Source organism: Galeopterus variegatus, unplaced genomic scaffold (assembly GCF_000696425.1).
Source record: "Galeopterus variegatus unplaced genomic scaffold, G_variegatus-3.0.2 Scaffold3259, whole genome shotgun sequence".
NCBI classification, from domain to species: domain Eukaryota; kingdom Metazoa; phylum Chordata; class Mammalia; order Dermoptera; family Cynocephalidae; genus Galeopterus; species Galeopterus variegatus.
Genome location: NW_007729370.1, coordinates 219,320 through 229,558, shown reverse-complemented (window position 1 = coordinate 229,558; position 10,239 = coordinate 219,320). Strand labels below are relative to the sequence as shown.

General features: G+C 37.0%; 1 pseudogene; it reads right to left on the bottom strand.

Annotated features, from left to right (window-relative positions):
* LOC103600192 overlaps positions 1–9,742 on the bottom strand; it is a 22,760-nt pseudogene extending 13,018 nt beyond the window's left edge.
* Positions 9,743–10,239: the final 497 nt, after the last annotated feature.

The following is a 10,239-nucleotide window of genomic DNA, read 5'->3' as shown; positions in this document are numbered from 1 at the left end:
TTTTTTTTTTTTTTTTTTTTTTTTTTTTTTTTTTTGTCTTTTTTCCGTGTCCGGCAACGGATCGCAACCCTCAGTGTCGCCCCCGTACCGGACCGGGACCGGCAACGGGATCGCAACCCTCGGTGTTGCCCCCGCGCCTCGCTCAGCCAGTGAGCGGGAACCGGTCTGTATGTGGGATCCGAACCCTCGGCGGGAGCTCCTCCGCGCTTCCCAAGCGGCGCACTAGCGCAGTGTGCCACCGGGCCGGCCCGCACATGGCTTATTTTCAAATCAGTAAAAACGTTTTTTTAGGGCCAGCCCGTGGCTCACTCGGGAGAGTGTGGTGCTGATAACACCAAGGCCACGGGTTTGGATCCCTATATAGGGATGGCCGGTTAGCTCACTTGGGAGAGCGTGGTGCTGACAACACCAAAACAAGGGTTAAAATCCCCTTACCGGTCATCTTTAAAAAAAATAAAAAAGTTTATACACACACACACACACATGCATATATGTATATATATACACACATATATATGCATGTGTGTGTATGTGTGTATATATATATATATTTTATTATTTTTTGGGGGGGGTGGCTGGCCAGTTAATTTTAAAAATTTGATCATTTAGAAAGCATTCAGGATTTTGCAGTGCCTAAAATAACAAACATCAATAATCACCAAAACATAGAAGGGCAGAAATGCTAGTTAGTAGATAACTCTAATTAAAGAGTTTGCTATAATTAGAATAATTCATTACTTCAAATACAGGCCTCATTAGCTATCTAGTTTAAACACTCTCTTCTCAAAACTTTTCTAAATACTAAATTATACACTTTTTAACCAAAAGCCAATTATACAAGCTTAAACCTGATTTCATCTCTGCTTGTAAGGATTACTACAAATTTACAATTGCTGTAAAACTATTTTCCCACCAGAAGTTTAGGTGAAAGGAGCTTTCAGGTTGTTTATAAGATCTCTAAAATTATATGTTTTGATAAAGTAAAATTCACCTTACAACTGAATACTTGTATAGCATTAGGGGGAAAAAAATCAATCATCTACATGGAACTATAACATATAACACAGTGTGTCAAAGATAAAAAAACAATGATATAATAATTTACTGCTGCATTTACTAGAAAACACTTGAAACTGCCCATTATATAAAACCACCATTGGAGAAATTGCTTTTAGAAGTCAGTATGAGAAAAAGTTTGTCATCCTATAGAAGGTATATTTCGTCCTTTTGAAAAAGGCTGCTTAGTATCTTAGAGCCAATTAAAAGTTTAATTAGAACTATTATATTTATACCCATGACTAGTACTCTTAACTTCTTTGCTAATTTGTTTCTTTTGTCATTTCAAAATCTGTTCAAAATGAGGTTGGTATGTTTGCAGCAAACACAGAGAATAAAATTATTTACAACAGGTGGAACTGGCTAGTATGACTTGCACAAATGTAGAAATCTAGACTCAGAAAATCTTGTTCCTTTCATATTAGCTCACAGCATCAAGAGATCAAAAAATGGAAATAACACCTGACTTGTTCTGATTAAATGGGACAAGTTATGTGGATATACTTTGTAAAACAATTTACACATTAGTTGTTTCTATTTCCACAATTTAATTTCTAGTCTTAGATTTTTATCTACTTTATTTGGCTAAAACAATGTCTTCTGGTTGCAAATCAGCAAAACAAGGATTTGAACCATTTTACATCATTAGACCAACTTATTAATGACAACTTTTTTTTCTATTACCCAGATTTTAGTTTTTGCTGACAGTTTTAATTATTCTACAACCCCAGGAAATCAGAAGTTTCTAACCTTCCTGAGTTCTACTTCAATTATTTTCAGATACCAGAAAGGGAGTCAAATAACAAATATGACAGCCTCTTCAAGAGTAAAAAAAAGTACCACCCAGCTTGTCAGCTCAGTAGGTTAGAGCACAGCCTTTAAACACTAAGGTCACAGATTTGGATCCCCATGCTGGCCAGCCACAAAAAAATTACATTAAATTTAAAAACTACCACCTGAATTAAATCCCTCACAGCTATAGGTATACCTTCTTATTTTAATCTTTATGAGGCACCCAAATACCAGCTTCAACATTACATAACAAGAAGACATTATCAGAGCTGTGGTTTACAAACTGTGGGCTTAAGACCCTTGGGAAGGCAGTTCCTACAAGGAAGCCATCAATCCAAATATGCCAAGCATTGCTTGTAGACTGAATAATTCACTATGACTTTTCAGATGTTTGCTATAGAATTTTAAATTCAATTAAAGGCATTTATTTCACTAAACATGTTTCTACTGTTCTCAGTAAGGAATTAAAGCATAACCAATGAAGTAGGAGTTCATTAAACTGTTTAATAGTTAGGGCCGGCCCGTGGCTCACTCGGGAGAGTGTGGTGTTGATAACACCAAGGCCCCGGGTTCGGATCCCATATAGGGATGGCCGGTTCGCTCACTGGCTGAGCGTGGTGCTGACAGCACCAAGTCAAGGGTTAAGATCCCCTTACCGGTCATCTTTTAAAAAAAAAAAAATGTTTAATAGTTAAAAGAGACTAATTTCTAAGAAGACAGGGATCTACTAGTTTAGCGGTTAATCACAAGGTTTCAATGTGAGACAGTCCTAATGTGAAATCTGACTCTGTCTACTTTTACTAGCTGAATGACCTTGGGAAAGGCCTTAACCTTGGTAAACACAGGCCCACTGTGTTCTATATTGGTCAGAACTTGCCAGGAGAGTTGAGTCAATTCTGTGTATTCACAAGGTGGGAGGAACAGCACATAGCCTAGAAAAACATGACTCCAGGGGAATTTTTTAAATGCCTAACACTTGAAGGGTTAGCAAGTAGATTAGAGGGATTAGGTTGGGTTCAGATTATACTGCTCAAAATGGGAGAATTAGGAAGCTAGGAAGCAGCAAATTTTGGCTCAATATAAAATGACTTCCTAATAATCAGACATCCTATACTGGTATATTTTGCTTAAGAAAGTAGTATTTATGCAAACAAAAAAGTCAGGCTGGGGCTGGATCATCTATCTAGCATTTGGTAGAAAGTACACAGCACTGGAAAACTAATATAGATAATATTAATAGTCCTTCCCAACCTCATGGGGAATTGAGATGACCATGATAATGCTTATACCTTTATGTTTGTCATTTAATTTTCATCATAATCCTATAAAATAAGCACCATTATTTTAAAGATAAGAAAACTGAGGACGAGAGTGTAACTTAATTTTTAATTTGATCATGGTCTCACAGTGGGTAAGTTGCAGAGCTGATTTTCAAATCCATTATGTCTGACTCGATTTGGGCTCTTTCCACTATACCATAGGATCTTATCCTTGACTCATAATAGAATCACCCATAGAACTTTTAAAAATTCCAACATCCAGACCACAATGCATACCAATTAAATTGGAATCCCTAGGGGAGAGAGCCAAGCATCACGGCCTGTAATGCTCCCAGGTGATTCCAACATGCAGCCATGATTAAGAACCACTGCTATATACCAAGGGTTGGCAATAAAGTTTTACTGTAATACACTCATATTCATTTGTTTACATACTGCTTTCATGCTACAAATGGTAGAGTTGAGTAGTTAACTTTATGGCCTGCAAAAGCTGAAAATATTTACTGTTTTTAGCCCTTTGCATTAAAAATTTGCCACCCCCTGGCTCTATTATCACATTACACCCTAACCATAATGCTCATAAGTCCCATTTTCTGCTGCTGAATGAAGTTGGAATTTAGAAGCACTATAGTTGTAACACAGCACATATCACTGATAAAACAAAAATTGTGAGTTAATCAAGGCTCATCAGATACCAAAGTGGTAGTAATGACCTAAAGATAAAGTTACCTTTTATAAGATATAGGAGATAAACTGAAAACATATTAGACTACCAATAATTTCTGATAGACCTAGTCTATTGATGCAACCATGTTTAGGGGGTGCTTGTTAAATAATGGCTCATTATGTTTTTTTTGAAAGTATGCATTGTGGTTCAATATTTATGCTTTGCTTTTCTTTAAACTACTCCAATTATATGTGGTATTAATTTTAAGAAAGGGGTTATCTCTGTTTAGTTTTGCCATCGATCACCTATCCAAAAGATCTGCTTATTCCTTAAACAAAAATTGTATGCGTGTATTTAAAAACACTACAGGCTTCCCACTATATTGTTAAAAAAGGAGGGCCGGCCCGGTGGCGCACTGGATAGTGCGCCGCTTGGGAAGCGCGGTGGCGCTCCCGCCCGAGGGTTCGGATCCCACATACAGACCGGTTCCCGCTCACTGGCTGAGCGAGGCGCGGGAGCAGCGCCGAGGTTTGCAATCCCGTTGCCGGTCCCCGGTCCGGTACAGGGGCAACACTGAGGGTTGCGATCCGTTGCCGGACACGGAAAAAAAAGACAAAAAAGACAAAAAAAAAAAAGGAATAATCCATGTAGCAGAAAAAACAATGTAGCTTTGAGAATCCTATCAAGGTAGTCTATACTAAGAATTAAGTCAAAACAAAGTGCTAGGTGAGGCATCTATCTACCCTTAATAAAGTACAAGAAAAAAGATCAGCAAATAGGGCTCGTTGGTTAGCTCAGCTGGTTCCAGTGTGGTGTTGATAACACCAAGGTCCAGGGTTGCATGCCTATTACCAGCCAGCTGCCAAAAAAAATTAGCAAATAGTATTCATTATACAGACATGCTGATTTTCTTTTTTTTTTAAAGATGACCGGTAAGGGGATCTTAACCCTTGACTTGGTGTTGTCAGCACCACGCTCAGCCAGTAAGCGAACCGGCCATCCCTATGTGGGATCCGAACCCGGGGCCTTGGTGTTATCAGCACCTCACTCTCCTGAGTGAGCCATGGGCCGGCCCCTGATTTTCTTTTAAAGTAAAATTTCTACCAGTGAAAACTAACCTAAATATAAAAAGCCAGAGGAACAATTTCACAGAATTACTATGGTATTTTGCCCTCTGGGAACTAAAAACAATGATTCTTTTTAACAGAAAAGTAGCCCATCCTCAGATGACCACCATCATGTAAATCAGACACTGAACAGTTACAGCGTTTTTAAAGCAAAACAAGCATTAAATCGTATATAAGTATGAGAATAGTGCACAAGCCAGGAGTATGCATAGGAAACCTAAAACCCACTGAGCTGCTCCTTCAAATAAAGTTAGGCACAGCCAGATTAAAGGTAAAGAAAAGCTTCAAGGCCGGCCCGTGGCTCACTCAGTAGAGTGTGGTGCTGATAACACCAAGGCCACGGGTTCGGATCCTACATAGGGATGGCCGGTTTGATCACTGGCTGAGCGTGGTGCTGACAATACCAAGCCAAGGGTTGAGATCCCCTTACCAGTCATCTTTAAAAAAAAAAAAAAAGAAAAGTTTCAAATCTATTTACTCTTTAGTAATGGTCTTCCAACTCCACTTTAAAAAAAATCCCCACCACCAATGTAATATGCTAAAATTCTTGTATACATTCTTTTGGGAATCTATCGAAGAGGCCTCTCAACTAATGCAAAGGAGAATGAAAATTAGAAGGTGACAGTGGACAAATTTAAAATAGTCCAGCTTCTGTAAGATTTGTAGTGAGAACAGCAGCTCTATGTAAATTAGAATCTTAATTTGCAAAATTCTGTAAACACTTAAATAGGTTTAAAAACAACCACAACAAAAAAAGAGAAGGTTAACTAGGTCTCAAAAATGTCCCAAAATGACAAAGTGATTATATATTACAACTAAAGATTCTACCTTTCCCAGGACTGAGTGTAAAATACTGAGCATAGAGGCTAAAGATCAGGAGAGTCAAAGAATTGCATATGCAATGAAGTCCACATTCCTTAACAATATATGCAATGTCTGGTTATTTTTTACAGCTTTTGAGAAATACACATACACATGTCTAAAGAAAAGACAAAGAAAATATACCAAAAATGTTATGTGTCTGAGTGGTTTTACCCCCTCCTATTGTAAACGTTCAAATCTAGTATTACTTGCATTTCCCAGATGCTGAGTGATGTTGAGCATTTTTTCATATGACTGTTGGCCATTTGTATATCTTCTTTAGAGAAATGCCTGCTTAGCTCTGTTGCCCATTTTTTGATTGGGTTGCTTGTTTTTTTCTTGTAAAGTTGTTTGAGTTCTTTATATATTCTGGATATTAGTCCTTTGTCAGATGTGTATTTTGCAAATATTTTCTCCCACTCTGTTGGCTGTCTTTTAGCTCTGTTAATTGTTTCTTTTGCTGTGCAAAAGCTATTTAGTTTGATATAGTCCCATTTGTTAATTTTTCCTTTGGTTGCCCGTGCTTTGGGGGTCATATTACACACACACACACACTCTCACACACACACACACAAAAAAAACAAATAGCAACAACAACAACATCAACAACAACAACAACAAAAAATAAAACCGGGGGGGGAGAGGAAGATATAACAGCCACAACATTTTTTTTTTGAAGTTCTTACAACAAGAAAATGGAGGGGACACACCTGGGTGGGAGGGGGGAGAGGGAGGAGGGAAGGAGGTTTCGGTGATGGGACACAATAACCAACTACATTGTATATTGACAAAATAAAAAATAAATAAATAAATAAAAAATAGAGTTGTACTACCCCCCAAAAAATAAATAAATAAATCCCATTTCTGCCAAAAAAAAAAAAAAAAATCTAGTATTACTGTGTACATATACTTGCATAATAAAAATTTTTCAATTTAAAAATATACGTTAAAATATCCAACTAAAATTAGAATGAAAACAGATATCTTGGTATTGTACGATATTTACCTGGTTCTTCCTTGATAAGTAGCGTATTTTCTTCTGGATAGGCAACAGGTGGCTGCATCACTGAACAATCTTCTAAATTTGTTTCATTATTAGGTGGTATATTATAAATAAATCTCTTTGTAGTTTGGTTTTTTCTCCTTGTTTTGCCAGTGTCTTGAATTCCCTGGGAGCCCATATTATTCCAAATAAACACTTTGTTTCACCTTGAGATTCATTTTCGGCCAATTCAGGAGAACCATCCTGGACCCGACTATTGTCATCCATTTGGCAGTTTTCTATTTGGCCCTCATCAACATTACCATCATTTTCAATTTTTACGTTACTTGCCAAATTGGTAAGATTCCATGTTGCCCAAAAACTGGCAATTTTTTGATCCCGTGATGAAAACAGACCATCTCTATTAACTGGTTTTCTATTATCATAGAAACTACAGAATCTGGAGCTTCTGATTTAATGCTTATATTTAAGGCATCTTTAATGAAATTTCAGCAAGTTTGAACAACTTCACTCATTTGAAGATAGCTGGCCACTGTCATCACTTCAATGGCATTTTGGCTTGTGAGCACCAGGTAGCAGAATACAAGAAGTCCAAGATGACTGAAAAACCTTGAACTGCAGCAATATCTAAATGAGTAGTATTGTTTTGGTTAGGGCTTTCTTTGTTTGAAAAGCAATATAAAGTCTTAAAGAAACGGCTGCCTGCAACCAGGATGTTCTTATGAGCACTCAGGCTGGCCCTTGGCTCACTCAGAAGAATGCGGTGCTGATAACACCAAGGCCACAGGCTCGGATCCTAGAAAAAAAAAAAGATCTTTCCACTCACCACAATGCTGACATCACAAACATTACCTTTCTTTCTCTGTTCATTTAGTTGTTGAAGAAGTTGATAGCAATAAGAGTTCTCATTTGGCCTCCTATTAAAGTCACAGTACTCCTGCTCTGATGCTATTTCTGATTCCTGTAATTGGACAGAAAACATTTAGATTAAATTTTATTTACTTGTGAGTAATCGTTATGTATTCTGAGATGAAAGTATTCATCATCCCAAATATTGAAAGGAATGAAGTGAGATGTGATACAACCCAGTGCTATTATAAGAAAAACCAAATACTCTGACTGAAGATCAGCAGGATGTTATTAAAAAAAAAAAAACATTTAAGTTATTCTATTCAAATATAAGCTAAGGATATGAATTGAGAATTACTTAAAATTCAACTAAAAAGAATAATTGTTTTCACAAGAAAAGAAACTTTTTTATAGGAATCAAATTAGTTTGCTTTATCTCTGACAGAAAAGTAGCAGTCTCCTCTTTGGGTAAACTTAAAATATCCAAGTGGGCATATCACCCTAGGTAACACTATTAAAAAGGTAAATTTTAAATCTTGGCAAACAATGAAATCAAATAGTATAGAACAATGAACTTAATTAAATCTATCTAGAAATAAAGTTAAGACCCTATGGGGAAAATGTGCTTTGACTATAGGAATATCCAGTTAAACAATTTCTCAATCAACTTTTAAAATCCCTTCTATCTTTTTAAGATCATAAATAGTGTAAACTCTAAGGTAACTTAAGATTCCTGAATTCAAAATTTTTAATGTTTATAAATTTTGCCTCTTATCAATCATTCATTATAGTTCATTTAACATCACTCAAGTTAAGGTAATTTCCTATAGGACAATTAAGACTGTGTGATACAACAGTAAGAATAAAGAGTATGGCACACTGTTTAATGACTATGCTAAAAAACTGAAGTAATCATTTTTTTCCCCTGCAAGAGAAAAACTGCTTAGACATTTCTAGTAGAAAGGATGACTGAAAATGCTGACCTTATGTAAGTGTTAAAATTTTTCATATTTTCTTTGGCACAAAATATTAACTTAAATGTAGGCCACTTCTATAAAATAATGCACATATATATTGCATTTCTATAATATGTGGGATCCGAACCCTCGGGCGGGAGCGCCGCCACGCTTCCCAAGCGGCGCACTATCCAGTGCGCCACCGGGCCGGCCCTAAGGTAATTTTCTATAGGAAAATTAAGACTGCGTGATACAACAGTAAGAATAAAGAGTATGGCACACTGTTTAATGGCTATGCTAAAAAACTGAAGCAATCATTTCTTTCCCCACGAGAGAAAAACTGCTTAAACATTTCTAGAAGAAAGGATGACTGAAAATGCTGACCTTATGTGGTAAAATTTTTCATATTTTCTTTGGCACAAAATATTAACTTAAATATAGGCCATTTCTATAAAATAATACACATATGCACAAATATATTCAGATCTATGATTTTATGAGCATAGAGAAAAACATGGAAAGATACATACTAGAGTGTGAACATGCTGAAAGGACTGATATCCCTGGAGTGAAGAAAGGAAGAGGTGTAGGGAAGACAGGACTGCAAAAGAATTCCCACAGAAACAACATTTTCTTTTTCTTTTTTTTTTTTTTGTTTTTGGTGGCTGGCTGGTACACGAAACAACATTTTAAACAGTGGATTCCTAAACAATCACAAAACCCTACTTAACCCAATCAAGGGTATGGCTAAATTATAAAAATATTAGCTTTACTTCTGAGTCCTGGTCACAGGAGGCCATACATGCAATAATCCCAATTCTCTGAAACTTATGCACAGTCCGTCTAAGAATTTCTGTGCTGCTTCCTGGTATGAGAAGTCACATGAAAGAACTAAAATATTGGAATTTCACCTTCAGTGTTTCACAGGGATAAAGGAACAATATGAATAATTCTGCAAATCTGGGGTATATGATCACTACAGAATGAAGTCACTCATGGGTTCAGATTCCCATACTAACCAGTTGCCAAAAAAAACCAAAACAAAACAAAACAACGCCCCCCCAAAAAAACTACTGATGGAATAGAATGAAGTTTCACTTTCCACTGACCCTTAGCAGCTTCCCCATCTCCTCCTGCTGCCTAAGGAGCATAATGCCCTTATACTATAGCAACCCCCAAAATGTTCTGTGTTTTAAATGAGCTAATTTTTCCTACTACAAAAATACCCAATGCTTGGCAAAAACTGGTAATCAGGATGGATAAAGCTATCAAAACAAATCCATGCATTAGCACCCCCAAATTTTTGCTTTTGGGGGACTAGGGAAAGGAAGTAAGGTTAAAAAAGGAGGTTGTTTTATTCAACTTAATAATAACACTGGCCAGTTAGTCAGGTAGAGCGCAGCCTTATAATGCCACAGTCACAGGTTTGGTTCCACATACTGGCCAGCCACCAAAGAAACAAAACAAGGGGCCGATCCGTGGCTCACTTGGGAGAGTGTGGTGCTGAAAACACGAAGGCCACGGGTTTGGATCTCTATGTAGGAATGGCCAGTTAGCTCACTTGGGAGAGCGTGGTGCTGACAACACCAAGTCACGGGTTAAGATCCCCTTACTGGTCATCTTTTTAAAAAACCATCTTGTATATAAA